General features: G+C 42.2%; 1 protein-coding gene across 8 annotated transcripts in view; it reads left to right on the plus strand.

Annotated features, from left to right (window-relative positions):
• The first annotated feature begins 2,172 nt into the window (after nt 1–2,172).
• NCOA7 (nuclear receptor coactivator 7) overlaps nt 2,173–20,681 on the plus strand; it is a 146,075-nt gene continuing 127,566 nt past the window's right edge. Inside the window, exons 1-2 of one of the 8 annotated variants that reach the window (XM_066247746.1) lie at nt 2,666–3,229; nt 20,054–20,269. The gene's annotated coding sequence lies outside the window, so the exon portion shown is untranslated. Of the gene's footprint in view, nt 2,543–2,665; nt 3,230–3,529; nt 3,549–3,825; nt 3,844–20,053; nt 20,270–20,681 lie in introns of those variants that run through there. The other 7 variants (XM_066247748.1, XM_066247747.1, XM_066247745.1 and 4 more) reach the window with 7 other exon arrangements.

Consider the following 20,681-nt stretch of genomic DNA (forward strand, 5'->3'; position numbering starts at 1 on the left):
AAATTCTTAGAGATTACCATGTTCTTAAATAGAACACATTCTAATGAGGTTTGATCTGTAGTGCACTAAGATTTCCAAATTATTTTATGTATTATATTCTCTCTCCCAATTAAAATTTCACTTTCTATTGAAGAATTTTCTGCAGTAATGAAAATGTTCTGTCCAAAAGAATAGGCACTAGCCTGTGTGGTTCTTCAGCACTTGAAATGTGGCTACTGGAGTAAAGAAACCTTTTTAATTTAACTTAATTTAAATTTAAACGGCCACATGTGATTAGTAGGTACCATATTGGACAGCACAGATCTAGAAGAAAAGGAAATGGTTTTATTTTTTCTGATTTCTGTATAAAGACAAGACTTAAGAAAATCAGTTAAGTGTTGAGTTAATGAAATGAGTGAAGACGCTTTAAGGGGGAAATTTCTCCCACTCTCTAAGCTAGGGAGCAAAAATCCTTATTTTACTGGGACTTGCACTGTAATAAAATGTTATAATAAACATATGATACAGCATGCAGTCCTAGAGGAGTTCATGAAGATAGTAAAGTGGATCTTTATCTTACATAAAATGTTTTGGAAAGGCTGACAAACATTTTATAATTGACGGTTACTGCTCTTTAAATACAGGGTTGGCAAAAGTAGGTTTACAGTTGTGACATTCTTTTAATGGAGGTATTGTAATAATCATAACCTGCACATCTTTTTCACACAAACAACTGTAACCTTACGTTTGCCAATCCCTGTACACAGTCAGTTGTCTTTGTCTAATCAAAAATATCACTACTTGTTTCTTGAAAAAACATCAGGCCCATAAGGGGGAAAACAAAAGAGGACTTTTGGTGGGGGAAAGGATGGACCCAGTCTAGAACAGCAACTCAATGAACATTTCCTTCTGAAACGACATTCTAGGGCAGACCTCTATAACTTTTATTAAGCAACTGCCAAATTCTCATTAAGTGACTTCATCCTGTCACTCATCCAGATTCTCATGGACTTCATCCTGTCACTCATACATCATATACTGCACATATATACACACATACTCCTATAAATGAGTTATTCTGATTTGAGGACAAAATATCATAAATAATAATAGGTAGCTTTTGAAAATACACTGGGGCTCTAGATCAGTTGGGAGTCCCTGGAAGTGGGCAAGTCATGCACTCATGTTTCCTGACCCCAGAGCAGTGAGGTTCCTCCCTGCTCAGCACTGGACCACCACTTTGCTTAAAGAAACTGGTCTCAAGTTAGTGACTTTATCACAATTTGTACTGCTATGGAACATGTCTTTTCTTTTGCCTTTAAAAAAAAAAAAACAATGGCCAAGTAAATTCAGCCACTGTCCTTTCTGGTGTTGCGTTTCTCAAAGGGGCCCACTGTCTCTTCCCCCTGCTACTCCGCTTCCGTCACACATCCTGGACTGCTGCCAGATAGCAATCATTACGGCAATAGGGACATAGCAATTGGGCCCTCCAGGCCAACTCTTGGCAGAGACCCCAGAGATCCTGAGCTGGGAAGATCTACATCAGCAGCTGGGCAGTGCCTGTGAGCTTCCCATCCCCACTTGTTCCCTCTCTGGTCCCACGCCTAGCCCTGCAAGATTTTAGATTCTGAAATCATAAAAACACTCATCAAAGAACTCTGAGAGCCAGTCAGTTTCTCTGGACATCTCAAAACCATGTTCTTTTGATTCAATAAAATCAGCTCTATGTTATAGGAGCTTGATTTTCCCTTGAAAATAATTTGCAAATAACACAAAATGTAAAGCAAAAAAAAAAAAAAGATAAAAACATCTAATTTTTCACCTTAAAACCATGAAGATGTAAACCTGAGGTCCAACTTTATACATGAGTGCAGAATTGAGCAATTTTCCTTATTTTGCAAAAGAGTGTATGTAACATGACCACCTGCAACTGAAATCCCAAAGCCACCCTTGTTAATTGCTTTGTTCCGACTTCCAAGAGAGGTTGTTACAGCATAAGCAGCGTCAGTAACCCAAAGGAGGCCACTATTTCGTGTGCCTGAGGGTGGCCTCTGACACACACCAGCCTTATCAGAGCAGCTGCAGGCTCTGCTTTGACTGTTTTTTTCTACAAGGGTAAACCTTGTGGCCAGATCTTTCTAGTCATCTTGTGGTCATGGGACCACAGAGGCAACAGAACCCAAGTGGGGATGGGAAGCTCACAGGCACTGCCCAGCTGCTAATGCAAATCTTCCCAGGCCAGGCTCTCTCGGGTCTCTGCCAAGAGTCTGCCTGGAGGGCACAACTGCTACGTCCCTACTGCCGAAACGATTGCAATTTGGCAGCATCTGGGATGCTGTACCGGAGACGGGAGCAGGAGTGGAAGGAGATGGTGGGCCCCTTGGCGAAACGCAGCGCCGGAAAGGACAGGAGGCTGAATATACTGCTTCCCAAGCTGGAAGGAAACACGAGGCTTTAAAGCTTGTGGAGACGCTCTAACTCCTGCTCTGCTCTCAAAGCCTTACTTCCCACGAAGAGTGTTGGCCACGGCAGCCGAGCTGCAACGGGTGCAGCCCGGAGCGAGGTAGGCACCTCCTGCCAGGCTCTGCCGCCCCTCGTCGGGCCAGCCACGAGCTCGCTGCCAAGGCCTGCCGAGGGCCTGCCGAGGCCGCGCGCGCAGGCTGCGGGGCGGAGCCGCCGGCCAGGGCTGCAGCTCGGCGGGGGCAGCGGAGGCTGCAGCAGCTGGGGCGGCGGGGGTGTCCAGACTCCCAGCTCGGAGGTGGCGGGAGTGCGGAGGATGCCGCAGCGGCAGCCCGGGCCGCCGAGCCCGACCTCCGCGCGCCCCGGCCCCCGCCGCTGCGGAGCGGCGCAGAGCGTGCCGCGGGCCGGGCGGAGCTAGAGGCGGGCGCGAGACCGCGTCGCGCCACCCGCGGCTCTCCGCCCCCGGCCGGGCCCGCGAGCCCGTGGCGGCGGATGCCCTGACTGCAGGCGCGGCTGCCGGGCTGGCCGGGCGCCGCCGCTCGAGGGGAGTGCCCTGAGGAGTGCGGGCGGCCGCGGCCGCCAGCTCCAGACGCGGGGCCGGGGGTCGGGCTCCTCGGCGCCCCTCCCTGCTGGCCCGTCGCCTCCTTGGCGCGCGTTCCCCGACCCCTCCTCCCACCCACCCCGGAGGATGCGCTCCCCCGCGCCGAGCCGCCGAGGCCACCGCTCCCAGAAATGCGTGCGCCCGATCCCCATCTCCCCGACCCGCAGAGCCGGCGCCCCCACCCTGTAGGTAGGTGGCTGAGGCGGGGACAGCCCCCGCCGCCTCCCGCAGCTGCTGCTGCTGCCGGGGAGAGGCACGGGCAGGGGCCGAGACCCGCCAAACTTGCCTCCCGCCTGGGTCAGTGCAGCGCTCCGAGGTGTGCCAGTGGCCCTGGGCGCAGCCCCTGGTTAACCTGACAGTGGCTTCCTGGGCCCTGGTGGCCGAGCGGTGGCTGAGGGAAGCTTGACCCTTCACCGCCCACCCCTGTGCCCCCGCGCTCTGCGGGCGGGGGTGGGGAGGACAGTTTGGTGTGTGGCGGCTGGTTGGATTTTCAGCAGCTCGGGTAGAAGTATGTCACCGTGTTTTTCGGCTGCGTGAGCAGATGCATTTTTTTGTTTTAGCTAAACGTGTAAACATGGAAAGCGTTATCTTAGTGGCATATGGAAGTCGCTGTGGATTTGTATTTAAGAGCTGGCTGGCTGGTATAAAATAGGTGGCTCAAACCCTGACAGCCAACATTTTAGGGCTAGTTAGAGAAGGTCCTTCCAGAAGTCAGCTGATGCCGGAGATACTCGGGGTTGGGGTATTCCCGTGCTGCCTACTTGGAAGCCTCTTGCTTACGTGAAGGGATGTGGTTAAGACTGGTAAGTTTGTTACAGGTGTCGGAGTTGAGAAGCTGCTGGACGCAGGCACCGAGTTGGCCAGCAGAGGCACCCTTGGGCACAGCCTAGCTTCCAACTAGGTGTTACGGTTTGCATTTCTGAGAAATTGGTTATGAATTCCAACAGTTTTTTAATGGTTTAGAGTTTTCGAAGGTGAATCATTGTTAGGTCTAATTTTATATTAACGTATTAAGGTTTAGAGCTTGGAAAATGAACCATTGTAAATTCCAGGAGGACAGAACCTGCATCTGATGCTTATTAGGTGCTTATTCGTTATTTGATGAATGAACGGTTTCAAGCCTCATCTGAAGACAACTTAGTATTAAAATGATTTGCCCTGTGGCCTATGAAGTTTAACTGTGTTGCTTCTTTGTATAAATAGTCAAATTTGGTTAACATCTAAGTTTGAATTTTGATATTTTTGGGGCCATAATGTATCCTCTAATGAGGTAACTCTCTCCAAGCGCTAATATAAGTTCACTTAATGTCCAGGCTTGCAAGTTTTCCAGTCTTACTAGTATTCAGACTTGTTTCAGTTAAACTCTCAAACGCAATTTTTTAAAAAAGTGCAATTTATGTTTAACAGGAAACTCTTAAGTTACTCCAGAGGTAAGAGTGATTTGGTTAATAGGTGATATATTAACTTGCTTTAAAGTTGAGTTGTTGTGGTTGATCTAATTATAATGTTTTTTATTACAAGGTGAAAAGAAAGCATATAGAAGTGTTCGTGATTTCTAAATTGTTCAAGATATCTGTTATAGATACACACTTTTAACTATTGATATATGGGTTTTTGGTAGTATAGAAAGATACCAGTTTTCAAGTTTGTCATCCAGGGTGGTTGTGAAATCGGATTCAGTGCCTTTCTGTTTTTAAGTTTAATGTTTTCTTGAAAAAAAAAATCAAGGGTAACTGCATTACATTTACAGTTTTTTTTTACACTGTTTCCTGTTTTTTATTTTGTGTTTTTTTTCTGTTATGTAAGTTTCATGAGTCAGTATTAACCTTTTTTCAATCACTTTAACAACATTATCTGGGTATGGTTCAGTTATTGCTTGCTTCTTTCTTTCCTTTTTTGTCATTTTAATATCTCTTCACCTTCCTCACTACATATTACCCCAAAGACTTAGGTTCATAAAACTGTGGTAAGCTGTAGTTTATTCTTACTGCTTCTCAGCCTACTTGGGTTCTTCCTGGATGTGGATGAAATCACTCTTTTAAGCAAAAGCTGGTAAGATTGGGAGGGCACTTATGAAAAATGTTATGATTCCTTGCAAGAAAGCAAAAATTCCCTCAAGAAACACAAAAAATTACATTTTACTCATCTTAAGTTTGTAATGAAGGACCTTGAGCAGTTAATTTACTTTGCTCTTGCTTGCTCACTTTATTATTTATTTTTAAATATTTGCTTTAAGATTTTGTATTGTTGATTTTAGATACAGGAGAGAGAAAGAGAGAGAAGGTTGGGGAGGAGCGGGACGCATCAGCTCATAGTAGTTGCTTCTCACATGTGCCTTGATGGGGCAAGCCAGGGGTTTCAAACTGGCAACTTCAGCATTCCAGGTGGACGCTTTATCCACTGTCACACACCTCAGGCTTGCTTGCTCGCTTTAAACTTCTCAAAAGAGACCTCCCATCTGGTTTCAGTAAACTCTTTTTACTTTGTTGTAGATTATAAACATTTGTTCATTTGGCAAATCGAAGTTGAGCATTTAAACTGTGCTAGTACATTTGGCCTTGAATTGCTGGTTCCTGATCTCAAGATGGAGGAGACGTTTTTCTGTGTGTATCCTGCATTAAGATCTGAATTTTTTTTAAAATGTATTATAAAAGGAGTGGTAAGGAGAGAAACATTGATTTTTTTGTTCCACTTATTTATGCATTTATTTGTTATTTCTTGTATGTGCCCTGACCACAGATCCAACCCACAACCTTCGCATATTAGGTCAATGCTCTAACCAACTGAGCTACATGGTCAGGGCTTTCTAAGACCTGAATTTACTTTATCTTATTTTTCTGTATCTTGCCTAAGTTTTGTGTGTGTGTGTGTGTGTGTGTGTGTGTGTGTGTGTGTATTTTTCTGAAGCTGGAAACGGGGAGAGACAGTCAGACAGACTCCCGCATGCGCCTGACTGGGATCCACCCGGCGCGCCCACCAGGGGCAAAGCTCTGCCCACCAGGGGGCAATACTCTGCCCCTCCGGGGCGTCGCTCTGTTGCCACCAGAGCCACTCTAGCGCCTGGGGCAGAGGCCAAGGAGCTATCCCCAGCGCCCAGGCCATCTTTGCTCCAATGGAGCCTTGGCTGCGGGAGGGGAAGAGAGAGACAGAGAGGAAGGAGGGGGGGGTGGAGAAGCAAATGGGTGCTTCTCCTATGTGCCCTGGCCGGGAATTCCCCCGCACGCAAGCCAGACCGACGCTCTACCGCTGAGCCATCCGGCCAGGGCCCTTGCCTAAGTTTTTATTGCAGAAACCTCTATCCCTTCCTTGCTACATGTGCTTTACTGTACTTTTTTTTTTTTTATCGTGGCATAATTTTATCCCAGTCCCTTTTAACTTCAGCCCATATTGTTTACATCTAACAGGATTCACTCAATTCTTATGTGTTGGCACCAACATTTTTATGATTGCAGAGAAGTATAAAAAAGGAAAATTTTATACCCTTTAGTTTAAAATGTGGAGAAGTAGTAGTTAAAGAGTAATTGTTGTGTGCTAATCTCCCCTCAACAGAGGTATAGAAAGCTTATGTTTCTGCACTTATCAGAGAATATGAGTTACCTGCTTATAAATTGATCAAAAGTTTAATCGGGAGAAATAATGTTTATAGAAGGTTGGCTGAACAAAGGCCATGACATCCACCCTCTCTTCTGCGATTCTAGATACTAGACCAGGAGTCTAGCTAGAACCTTCAGAAACTATATTCTTTGATTACCTTGTTCTGCATCCTTTACAGCCCCCCCCCCCAACCACTCCCTTGTGCTCACACCGAGGGATTCTATTAATAAAGACAGTAACAAGAAACCTACTGTTATGTTACTTACGAGATGTGGTTGTTAAAATCGAGTCCTGGTCCCTTCTATAGCTCCTGTTTGAAGGCCAATGTGAGAAATTCCATTCAGTTCTAAATGCCAAAGAAAAGCTTTACTTCTCCTGGAAAATTATTGTTTATTTTTCAGCATGTAAAACCAGAATCAGATAATTGATTATATTTCCCTTTCTGATTTGGCAATGAGGAAACACAGTCAAATTTGCAACTCAATTTTAATAAACCTGTACCAACCTGTGACATTAATATTGATGGTATTACCTTCCCTTTGGTGTTAAGCTTCTCTTCTACCTTGTTTTTGTTGATTCTCGTTCTTATCTAATTATATTTTACCATTTTATTGAATTTATTATTTTAAGCTGACTCACATCCTTTGTGGAACAAGGCAAAATAGGAAACATAAAACCAAATAAATGAAAATACTTGTAAAATTGATCTCTGGACACAGTATATTTTTGTTTAACAAGATTAATCAGTTCCATTAAATATGCTTTGAACAAGTATTACCAGTTTCATTAAATGTTTTCAATAAGTATTGCAAGTTTAGTATATTCAAGCAGCTATAACCAAGTGGAAAACAATGTGACATTGTTTTAAAAACTAAATTGCATTTAATTTTTAACTATGAATTTATGTCCACTTATCACTAATTTAAAATTGGTGAAACCATTCAGTTTAAGTCAATTATATCTGTAGTACCTACCTTATATTAGGCTGAACAGAAGATTCTGTCCATATAATTAAAGAAATAATTTTTAGCCAAAAGGCTAGCCGAAACTAGCTTAACACTCACCGCTGGACCTCACATCTGACCTCTTTCACATCAGTAATTTATTTGATTCACCCTTGTTTTAACCAGATACTGATCCTTCTTTGAGCCTTTTTTATTTACCACAAAATTTAAAAGATCAAGTTCCTTGGTTAATTGTCCAGACTTCATTCTGGTATTTTGACAACTTCCGGTTAGGTTGGTTGAATTTAACAGGTAAATGGTTATTCGCATCTGTATGACACCAAGTTCTGTTTGATGTGTTTATTACCCAGGTCAACAGAGAAATTGGCTTTTGTCAAGGGTCAGAGGCTTTCCAGTAAAAATAATCTGAATTCAGAAGTACAACTTGAAACATTGGAGAGGATTTGGAGAGAGATGTGGGGCACATTTTTTACAGAGAGGCGTTTCATTCCAATAATCTCTATGTCCTTTATAAAAATAACTTTTATTGTAGGTAACACTTTTATGTGATTCCAAAAATACAGATGGGTATTCAGTGAAAGGACTCCTCATCTTTTCCACCTAGTTACCTGCTTTTCCTATCCACTGGCAACCAATATTATCAGCTAATTTGAATCCTCCAGTGACATTTTATGCATATACAAGCAAATAGGACCATTTGGCCTGCTTCTCTTGTCTCCTGATTCCCTTGTGTCCAGATTCCCCCATCTCCATTCCGCTGCTGTGGTTTGTCTCTTCAGATGCTTTGGACTGCTGCTGGATTTTACTTTTCTCTACATTTCAGCCAGTCCTCCTCCTAAAGTTCCCTTTTCAGACCTTCTAAAGGACTTCCATCTCACACAGGAAGGAGTTCACCGTGAATCTTAGCCCAGTCTCCTGGGCCCTGAGGAATTCATCTCTTGGCCCCATCCCCTTCCTGCCATGCATTTGGCCTACAGTTATTAACTCACCCTTACACCTGCCAATTCATGGATGCTTTAAAAAACTCTGGAAGTTCATGGTCTACACAGCACACACACCATTTTCCCTACACATTCTTGTTTTAGGACCCCAAGTTAAGAATATTTAGTAACTCAAAACACTGACTGTCACTTCCTGCACATGCATAGCATATGATTGTTCTTCTCCGTGCTATTCCCTCTACTTGAAACACTATCCTCCTGTTTTCATTAGCAAGCCACACTCAGTTTGGTGCCATCTGCAGAGGCTGTTCTTAGTTGAGGCTCCATAACCTTACGGAGCCTTCCACGTGTAATTTAGTGTCCCCAGCAGGCTCCCATATTGGGGAACAGGCATTTTTCATAAAGAATAAAATTGCCTTTCTAGTAAAAAGTAACTGTGATTTTGTATAGCATGCTAAGATTGGTCAAAAAAAGCCCAAGATTGAAGCTTTTATGTAAACATCTCTTCTGTCCCCCTCCCCTCAGTAGAAAACATGTCTGTCATTTTCTCTAGCTTCCCGGCCTTACTGTACTAGTTCTCTCATACACTGCACTGACACTCATTAAAAAGAACTTCATGTTTATGATGGCCTTCTTCTGGGAGAGTGTCTTTTTTGCCCCCTCTCCTGGGTTTGCTGCTGTTGTTGGAACACAAAGGGGTGAAAGCCTCGGCCCTGGCCAGCTGGCTCAGTGGTAGAGCATCGACCCAGCGTGTGAAAGTACTAGGTTCGATTTCTGGCCAGGGCACATAGGCGAGGTGCCCATCTGCTTCTCCACCCCTCCCCCTCTCTTTTCTCTCTATCTCTTTCTTCCCCTCCCACAGCCAAGGCTACCTTGGAGCAAAGTTGACCCTGGCACTGAGGATGGCTCCATGGCCTCCGCCTGAGGTTCTAGAGTGGCTCCAGTTGCAACGGAGCAATGCCCCAGATGGGCAGAGCATCGCCCCCTGGTGGGCATGCCGGGTTGATCCCAGTCAGGTGCATGCAGAAGTCCATCTCTCTGCCTCCCCGCTTCTCACTTCAGACACACACACACACACACACACACACACCCCAAAGCAGGGGTGGGGTGTGAAAGCCTCCACATAGGTGCCACTAAAGCTGACGGAACTAATAGGAGACAGTGTTACTTCTATGAAAAAAATATTCAACTGGATGGCATTTAAGAAATAGAAGTGATCACATGTTGACCCTGATAGATAATATGAACCATCTGGACAGAGTGGTCTTTCCTAAGGAATGACTCCTTAGGATGTGAGTAAGGTATTTTTAATTCCAACTCAAGTAACCAGATGATGCCCAAGGTGCTTATTTTTGTTGGCAAGTGCCTGACATGAGGTAATTTGCTGTTGACTGATTAAGAGAGAATTTACAGAGTAATACCTGGGGTATTAGATTTTCTTTCCTTTTTTTTTTTTTTTTTTAAATGAGAGAAGGGGTTGATAGACTCCTGCATGTGCCCCGACCAGGATCCATCCGGCAACCCCATCTGGGGCTGATGCTCTGACCAATGGATCTATCCTTAGCACCTGAGGCTGACACTTGGACCAGCTGAGCTATCCTCAATGCCCAGGGCTGATGCTTGGACCAACCAAGCTATCCTCAGCACCCAGGGCCAATGCTCAATCCAATTGAGCCACTGGCTGTGGGAGGAGAAGAGAAAGAAGGGGAAGAGAGAAGTAAATGGTCGTTTCTCATGTGTGTCTTGACCTGGGGATAGAATCTGGGATGCCTGTGTGCCGGGCTGATGCTCTATCCACTGAGCCAACCAGCCAGGGGCAAGTATTAGGTAGTATCAAATATAAGTGGGAAGTGTATACATGAATCTATAATGGGAATAGAAAATTTCACAAAATAGAAACTACAAATTGCCAAGGTACAAAAAAATATTTTTTTATTGTATCAAAGAAATGCAAATTATAATTAGATTTTAAAAGTCCATAACAATGCTGGCAAGATTTAGATTGGGTCCCCTTCCTTTTCAACAGATAGTGAAAAGTACCATATTCCCTCATGTATAAGACGTTCCCCTTTTCGAAAAATTTGGGGTCTAAATCCTGGGTGCATCTTATACAATGGTGGTAGATTTTTTTTACTTGCAGTTCCTGCTTTTTTGCACTTGTTTTTGCATTCATTGTTGAAGACAGTGATTTGTCATCAGACACAGATGAGGACAAGCTAATGGATGGGAGTTTTGACAGTGATGAGGAGTATGAATTTTGTGATAAATAAAACGAGTTCAATAACATTATATAATACTTTTTTTCCCCCAAATTTTGGGCCCCCAAAATTAAGGTGCGTCTTATACAAGGGGAAATACGGTATATTGGTATATATAGATGGAGAGCAGTTTAGCTCATGGAATCCCTTGGCACTGGTGATTCTATACTAAGAGTACATCCTAAGGAAATCAGAGATGAGGCTTAATTTCAGTGACAAGCACTTTGTCTATGGGAAGCAGGTATTACGGTAGATCAGGGTAGTCAACTTTTTTATACCTACCGCTCACTTTTGTATCTTTGTTAGTAGTAAAATTTTCTAACCGCCCACCAATTCCACAGTAGTAGTGATTTATAAAGTAGGAAAGTAACTTTACTTTATAAAATTTATAAAGCAGAGTTACAGCAAGTTAAAACATATAATAATAATTACCAAGTACTTTATGTCGGATTTTCGCTAAGTTTGGCAGAATAAATTTTTATAAAACAACTTACTGTAGTTAAATCTATCTTTTTATTTATACTTTGGTTGCTCTGCTACCGCCCACCATGAAAGCTGGAACGCCCTCTAGTGGGCGGTAGGGACCAGGTTGACTACCACTGCGGTAGATCAAGGACTCATGGGCCAGTTGACTGACTGAGGTCCGTCCACCATTTACCAGCTATGTGAACTTAGGCACATTAATTTCATCTTGATTGTCTCAGTTTTGAAATGAGGATAACAGTGTCTATCTAACACAGTGTACTTTAGATTTAGTTAAGTAAATATCCATAAGGAACTTAGAACTCTGTCACAGAGTGAGCAACTGTTTATGTATTAGTTATTCTCAAGGGTGATATTGTGAACAATTGAGACAGATCCAACAATATACTTATTTTTTAAATGATAGCATATCAAACAATCTTTAAAAATATCCTGATTTGATTTTAAAGTGCACCTGCATAGAGGAAAGACAGGAAAGTGACAAAATGTTAAAAGTTTCCCTCCCCATTGATGGGATCATAAAAATGGGATCATTTTCATATTTCACATTTTTATTTTGTTATCCATATGTATTGCAGTGATACTTGTTAGAAACTATTAAAATTATAGCATTCTTACATTTTGTACTTTACCAAATGCATATTCATTTTGACGTTTTACTTTCTCTTCCTCCTTTCAAAACTCATATTTCACTTCCCCATCATCTTCACCCACGTGCCATCTGCGTGGTGTTTTCTTCTGTTTGGCTCACTTGCTTTGTGTATAGATCAGCCCCAAGGCTACAGAGTAAGTAGACCAAGGGAAATGATTCATGAGATTTTATGGGTGGTGGCTTTCCCTCGGAAGGTTAGTCACAGAATGCTGCTTAGGTCATAATGGAACTGTGCCGTCTTCACCTTCCAGGCCGTCGGCCTTGTCTCCCACTCTCGACCTGCCGGAACTCAGCACTGCAGTCGGGTCAGAGTCCTAAGTACTCCTTTCACTGTGGGTGTTGAGGGGAACTCCTGCTTCTGGCTTTCTGGCTGCCCTCTCTAGCTGAGATTTCCTTGCTCATTCTTTTAAGGCCAGTCTTCTGCACCAAGTAGATACTTAATTCCATGCCAAGACCACCCTGTACCCCTGATTTCAGGTTCTTTGCCACTTAAACACTTGTGCCACAAATTCAGTATTGGCTGTTTTATGGCTTAGTTCTTACAGTAAACTGATGAGGTTTGATCTTACACTACGCTCTTCAGTTTTCTAGCAGTGTTGTCCATATATATGCATACAGAATACAGGAAGATTAGATGTTGTTATGTTGAAGACATTCTTAAAAAATGAATGTCTTCCCCGTTGTTCAACCTCTTCTCTCCTTTATATAATTTGGAAGTTATATAATTTGATTTTCTCAGTCTTATAATGGCTTTTCACTCCGAAAGTAAAATGCTAAAGGGTTCAATTTGCAGAGAATACCACAGTTAGCAAAAGATTTACTGTGGGACTCTACCAATATACAAACTCATCTTAGTTGCAAGGACGATTCTATCATCAACTCTAAAATGTTGTTGCTCGCCTGACCTGTGGTGGCGCAGTGGATTAAAGCGTCGACCTGGAAATGCTGAGGTCGCCGGTTTGAAACCCTGGGCTTGCCTGGTCAAGGCACATATGGGAGTTGATGCCTCCAGCTCCTCCCCCCTGTCTCTCTCTCTCTCTCCTCTCTAAAATGAATAAATAAAATAAAAACAAAATAAAATGTTGTTGCTCAAGACAGTTTCATGAATCTGCAGAGAATGGGGTTAAAGTTTATAAGTATGTTAGATTCTCATAGACTTAATTTCTTGGAAAGAACGAAGTCGTAGGAAATGTTTTCACTATCTGCTGTCCTGCTCTGTTTCTAACTCAGATCCCCGTGACCCATGAGGGTATGGGAAGAAATTATTTTGAATGTCTCTATTATCTTTTGATGACTTCTATTTTTGTTAATGTGTTTCACAATGCATATATTAATGCAGAAGACATGTATGATAAGTAAAAATATACATAAGTGTTATATACTGATACCTTAATTATATGGAATATAACCTTAAAAAATGGAAATCATTGATATAAAGAAAAGGTAAGACTTTATGGTTTCATAACCAGAAGTCAGCTTCTTTTGTGTATTTAGCCCTAACAATAAAAAAATCATCGTCTTAAATAGAAATCCTATGTCTAGCCTACACTGGGAGTTGTAATGTGTGTGTTTGTGTATACTCATACGTGTGCTCATACATGGCCAATAAAAGACATTCCCTTTCCTCGGGGTGATTACAGTCTGGAAGAAATGGGGGTGTGAAGAACAACTAATTGGACAATGGTACAAGACAGCATCAGTGTGTACAAGAAACCTAGCGCTATGGGTTTGTTAGACTGAAATTACTACTGTGTATATGATAAGAGTGGCGTCATACATGGCGATGCTACGTTCTCTGAATATTTCAAAAACCCTTTTATGAGATCTTCCCTTTATAATCAAGTCAGTTCTTAGTCTATCTACTCAAATACTTACAGTGTGTTTGAACTAACCTCTTGGGTATACATGTTAACTGCGAGCTTTCTGCTCTAATATTCACAGTAATGTTTACTAATGCTCTCAATTACATGCCCGTATTTTCTTTAAATCATAGGAGAAAGTGGCAGAATAGATATGGGGAAGTGAGACCGTTTTTGATGTAGTATCCTTTTGGAAGAGTGATAGTGTGTAAAATTTTTAAAAAGCGAATTAGGTTGTTAGAGCTGCTCTGACAAAGTAACACAAACTCTGAGTAGCTTAAAACAACAGAAATTTATTGTCTCAATTCTGGAAGCTAGAAGTCTGAAGTGTGTGAGCAAAGTCATGATCTCTGAAACCTGTAGAGGAATCATTCCTGGTCTCCCCTGGCTTCTGGTGATTTGGGCATTTTTTTACTTTGCAGCTGCATAACTCCTATCTCTGCCTCTGTCTTCACATGGTGTTCTCCCTGTGTGTCTCAATCTTCATAGGGCCAACTTTTTATAAGGACACTAGCCATACTGGATTAGAGGCCCACCATTCTCCAGTATGACCCCGTCTTCATTATATTTGCATTGACTTTCTAAATAAGTTCACATTCTGGGGCACTGTGGATATGACTTCAACATTTTCTGGAGTGGTAATGAACATAATTCAAGTCATAACAAAAAGTACTATCCAGGTCTATTGATAAATATAGTAAGATGTGTAGAAGTCACCTTGGTATCAGATGATACCTTCTTAATGGCTAAACTTAATATCCATGCACACTGGTTATGGATAAATCACAACTGGAAGGAAAGGAAGCCTCCTTGGTTATTTGTAGTAATTGGCTGCTCCTATCTCTGGGCTTTGGTGTTCTAGGCCTTGATAGACTTGTTTATATAGGAAGTAATGTGTACTATGCAGCTTTGATCTTCCTGGCAGAAATCCACAACGTGATTTGTGGATCAGGATATTTTTAAGGGTATTTGGGTTTTTCATTGTGATAATGTTACAGAAGCTAGCCTCCAAATTTTAGTGGCTTAGAACCACAAATATTTATTTCACATTCATGAATCTGCAGGGTGACTGTGGTTTGGCTGCTCTTGCCTAGATCGGGCAGGGCTGGGCTGGACTCCAGAATTGAAGTGGGAGTTGTGGTCTGTTCCACATGTCTTTGTCCTCGAATTCATGCTGAAGAAGGAAAAGCAGCTACCTGGAACACACGCTTCTGGTGGACTGCAGACACGTGGCAGGCCTCTCAGTCAAAGTAGGTACACTGTTGATCCTCACAAGCCACATGGTTAAATGGGTGGAGATACAGCTTCTATATACTAGTACAACGCACCACAGAGCGGTGTAGCTATTGTATAATTCTCTTTCTGGGAAGGAAGGTGTAATTGAGAAGAACAATCCACTCTAGCAAAGGCCATTTTTTCTTCTGAATTCTACAAGAACATTTATATCAAGCAGCTTAATAAACCTTTAAAAGAAGAGTACTTAAACTTTAGGCATGATTTCTTAACCTAGTCTACTAGAAAAATATAGTTGAAGCTCATAGCCATCGTTTTTGTTTTTCCAGAAAAGGTCAGTATTTCCCAATGCCGATTTAATTTCATGCTGGACACTTTTCATTATGCCCTTGTCCGTCCTGGACCCACATTTGAGTATGTACCACGTTATAGACTGTACTAACCAAAGCACTCCTTGCCTCTCTCTCTCCCATCTTTACCTCTGACAGGTGAGGCAGAACGTGATAGAATTGCTGTCCTCTTGAGAATGCTCTGAGAGAGAACATTTGCATTAAGGATAAAACTTGCTAGTGTACAGCTGGTTGCTGATTATGTGTAGCATTATGAAAATGTATCGAGTGTTTGCTTTGAGTGTCCTCCCAGCTCACACACCTTCCCCAACAACACTGGCCCACGTGACCTGGCCCTTTTCTCTGTTATACTTCTCTGTGCATAACACATTTTATTTGGCATTAATTTTTATACCCTTTTTTCTGATTGTTTTATTTATGTATACATTTTAATTCCCTGCTAATAATTGAAGTTGCCTTGGAGAATATTGAGTTCGGGATTGACATACTAAAGGGAAATTGGCCAGAAAGCTGGTGTTCCCCCTCTTGTTCTTTTTAAAGGTGGCTACGTTCAGGAAGAACCAGGAAGTTGAAGTGAAAATTCTGTATGGTAATATAGCCTAGCGTTAGAGGCTATTTATTATTACTGGTTCTGATTTTGGTATCAGGCAAAGCTGACTATTCTGGTTCTAACACACGACTCTTTGACCTTAAATAAGTTCTTTAACCTTTCTAAACTTCAGATTTTTTATCTGAAAAGGATTAAGAATATCAGCACCTTCTCCCTCATACAAAGATTATTCTTTGTGTAACAGCACTGAACCAAAGATCTGGTGCATATGGTTAATGTTCAATAAATATTGAGCCGTTCCTGCTTGCTGTCATATTTATATTCACTAGGACTGCCTAGCTTGAGTTAGTTCACTGTGTGATTTTCCTGTTTAGGGTCCATTTGAATATAACTGGACAGGTGTTATTGACAGTAAGAGTTATTTTCATGAGCACTTGAACATTTGGTTTCATTGAAATCTCAGTGGATAGAGTTTTTTGTTCCATGGAGCACTGATTGAGGACACATTTAACCTCTAGAGCAGCCCTTTTACAGATAAGGGAAGCCAGGGCTGAAGAGATGGAGTAACTTGCCCACGGCTATGCACCTTGGAAATACTAGTCTGAAATCCAGCCAGGCCAGTCCTGCTTTCAAGGTGCGGTGCTGCCTTGGGAACACGGGTCACAAGGGTTAGTCAGGTGACGCACTTCTTACCACAGGGACCTTCTCGTGTGAAGAGTTTATAAAGTATCAGCTTTGAAGGAATTTTTCTAATAAAGTGCTTTAATTAAAAAGTAATTAAAAATTAATTTACTCATCGAGCCGAACTTTCCTCTGTAATAGTTAGTGCCCAGTGGTGCAATATCCTCACACCAAGGTGCAGTTTGGTTGTCATGGTTACTGGGGGGGGGGAGCAGAGCTGCCAGATGCCCTAAACTGGCTGGGATAGCCCTAGACAAGGAAGAAGTGTCCCTTACACTTGGAAATTTCTTATCTTCTATAGGAATTACGTGAATATGTATCGGGACATTCGAAAGGAAAGAAAGATTAGTTCTAAATTGCTGTGCATAGACATATCACTTTGGTTATTATTTATCACTCTAGTTTTTATTCTAATGTTCCAGCCCCCCCCACCATTACCTGTCCTCTCCCTTTCCCTCTCTTCTGCTGTTCCATTTTCCTGTACTTCTCAGACATAGTGAAATAGTTCCTGATCTCATTTCTCCTGCAGCTGACCCTGTCCTGTGTAAGCAGATGTACGCTTCAAAGTATTTCACATGTCTTCTAATGAACTTGTGCCTAGAGTTTACTTATGGAAATACCTGTTATTAATTACTTTCCTTTGGGCATTATATTGAGTTCATAAAATTAAGTGTGTAAGTAGGTTTTGTTATCTGTGAACTTCATTTCAATATTATAAAAGGGGTATCAGGAGATACTTAGGTATTTATTTAGATGAAGGGTGTTGATTCTGATAAGGTTGAGAACTGCTGGTCTATAGCAATGAAGTGGTGGTTTTGCTTGTGTTCAGTCACTTTGGGAGATTCAGAAGCCACTCTGTCAGTCCATAAAACAGTCCTTCCTTACTTGAGCCAACTGCTCTCCCAGCATATCTAATGCCTGGTTCTAGGTGTACCCCTTGAGGGTTATTAAGCCTAAATCCTCTACCACAGTGTTTTTCAGCCATTGGTCTGCGGACCGGTCCGCCAGAAATTTCATGCCGGTCGGCGAAAGACTCAACCACCCTAATGTTGTGTGAAGATTATAGAAATCGCTTATGCTCAGGGTGATTTTTGCCTTAGCGATCCCCGAAATAATTCTATTTTTACCAGTCCCCAAGTGTAACAGGTTGAAAACCTACCAGGTAAGATCCTTGAGATATGTGAAAATGCTGTCATTTCATCTCAACTCTTTCCAGGCTAAACCTGATCAGCACCTTTGATTAATATTCTCAAATTTTATTTTTATGTTACTTAACCATTCTGGTTACTCCAGTTTCCTTATATTGCTTCTATATAGTGTGAGACCCAGAGTTAAATGCTGTCACCTTGATATAGTCTAATCCTGAAAAACGATGTGACAGAGCATCATCATCTTTCTTATTCTGAACTGATTGCATTAGTGTTTTGTTTTGGGTTTTTTTGGTGGGGGGGAGCAGTGGAATCACACATTAGATGTGTGGACCTTACTGTCACCTAGAACTATAGATCATCTTCACTTGTGCTAACACTTAGTTAGCTCTGCCTGTCGTTCCTTAGCCCCTCACCCGGGTGTAGAACTTGAGATTCATGCAGGGTAAAGTCCACCTTTCTACAGACAGCTGAGGTCTGCCTGAATCCAGATGCCATTATTCAGGGTGTTATTTATCCCTCCAGAAGTCTAAGAAGGAGATCCCTATTTTAATTCAAGTTAGCGGTAAATTTACTAATGAGGACAGGGCCTAAGAATGAACTCTGCATTAAGCTATTTATATTCTCCCTCTAGGTTGAGGGTGGAGGTCAGCTCCTAGCTCTGTGTTGAGGGCAGCCCATGGGTCTTATAGCATACACCTCTTACAGCCCTGTGGTTTAATGTTTTCCTTTATCCATCTAATCATGTAAGTATCCACCCATGTCCGGTCCAGTTTTCTCCATCTCATCTATAAGCATATCAAGAGAAACATTAGATGACTTTTATGTACAATTACACTGTGTTTACCTCATTTCTTTGATGTACTAGGATAGTAGCTATCTGCGTCCAAGAGAGAAATGAGGTCAGTGTAATCTGGCGAAGCTAGCATTCACTGAACTTCCTCTCCCCCACCAGCCCTACATACCAGCTGAACCAGACCACTCAGGATTCCCTGAGCACCACGCATTCCTTCACGATGGCTTGCACATCCTCCTGCTGCCTAATGAGCTCAGCTTCTTCAGCATTCATCGTCTGGAAACCTCTGCTCTCCCATAGCCCAGCTCTGGTATTACCTGTGCCGTTTCCCAGATGCTCCTTCTCTTCCTAGCAGGGTTAGCTCTGCTTCCCTTCTGTGCTCTGCCCACGTCAGAGCACTCACCACTTGTCTGTGCAGTTGATGGGTTTCAGTTGTTTGTCCCACCTGGGCTTCCTGGCCCCTGAAAGCTGTCTTCATCCTTGTATCTCCAGCAGAGTACCGGATGGTTGACTACATCTCAGGGCTCACAGTTCTTGCCAGCCTGGTTTTAATGACCATTGCTAATGCTTCGGGGGAATCTGGGTGATGTTCTCAGTATGTAATTTGCATAATCCCTTTCCTAACTATTGTTGAAAATTAAAATGTGTTTGCCTTTTGTCAGGCTTCTGGCACTTTCCACATCTTCAACAATTCCTGACCCTGCCAGTGACATTTTAGACAGTCATTTATATAATACATTCTCTTCGAGAGAAATTATGAAATGATTTATCTAGCCCAAAGATGGGCTTTCTAGAGTATTTAGTTTTAGGGAAGCCTCTTAGCTCATCCTGGTAAGAAAGCACCAAAACTCACGTTTGTTTAATTCTTTTTAGGTTAAATTTCAGTTCCCTGGGCAAAGAATACAGGAATAAGAGTTGATGAGTTCTCTGTTTATTTTGCCACCCCATGGGCTTCTGGCCATTTTTCCCAGGCACAGACCACCAGCTTGTCCTTGACAAGCACTTAGATTCAGGCAAAACTTTTTGGTTCCTCTTTGCTGTTAAGTTCTCTTCTGTTGTTTTGTTTTTGTGACCATATTTGTTTATTTGGGGCATTATCTCCTGGATGCTTTCCTTACACGTTTGTGGCATACTTCTGTATCTGTTTCTGTGTCTTTCTGGGTTTCTTGTTAAAGGGACTCTTCAAATTTCTGACCGTGGTAAACACTGAGCCTTGACTATCCTTCCTTTATTAATTTAGACGACAGTGTGCCTTTGAGGAAGACTGTACACCGGCTCTATTTCTTTGTAAGTGTAAGCATTTTTTAGGAGGGAATGTCTGCAGGGAAAGGAACAGTTGGGTCTGTTCCTTAAATGACCAGTCTTAGTATGACCAAGCCTCAAAGCATGTCCTTGTCATTATTTCATTGGTGTAATAAAAAACATGTTTTGGGGAAAACAGTTGATGGACATCATGAGTATACTGTTTTTGTTTTGTTTTGTTTTGTTTTGTTTTGTTTCCAGTCTGGACTGGTTATACCTGAATGTTCAAGGAGCTGTTCTGTGTTAGTGTGAAGCGAAAGCCACCCTGAACTGTGCGGGTCCACAGTGGTTGGATATAGTTAGGAAGCCTCCAATAGCTCTGTGCTTCAAATCTAAGTGGTGCTGTGGTCTCAAACAAGCGACGCTTTGCTGGCATTCCAAACGTACGTACGTTGTCTTCAGCACAGCTCGTAGGAGGTAAGGATGGTGGATGTACTGTTTTTGTTTGAATGATGAACTGAATTTAGGTTTAAATTGACTGTCCTGATTTAAGATCACAGAGATAAGTATTTAGATAGAAGATTCATCTTGTGCTCCCTCATAAAATTCTTTTTGGTCGGTAGTATGCCATAAATGCAAGAGACTCTTGTAATTCAGTGTGTTTGGATGAATCTAGAGTTTATTGATGTGAGGAGAAGTCAGCATTAGGTGAAGAAGGGCTTTTAAGAAGCCCATTATAACCACTTATAATGGAAAATGTAGTTCGCATTAGAGATTGATTTAAGGAGCTCTGGTTCTTCACTGAAGCATGAAGGCTGCGTGCGGCGCTTTGTGCACAACATTTGATAGCATCATTTGCCGATCCCTTTCTGGTTAATCTGGTGTGTCT

The sequence above is a fragment of the Saccopteryx bilineata genome, chromosome 12, assembly GCF_036850765.1.
Source record: "Saccopteryx bilineata isolate mSacBil1 chromosome 12, mSacBil1_pri_phased_curated, whole genome shotgun sequence".
In the NCBI taxonomy this organism is placed as follows: domain Eukaryota; kingdom Metazoa; phylum Chordata; class Mammalia; order Chiroptera; family Emballonuridae; genus Saccopteryx; species Saccopteryx bilineata.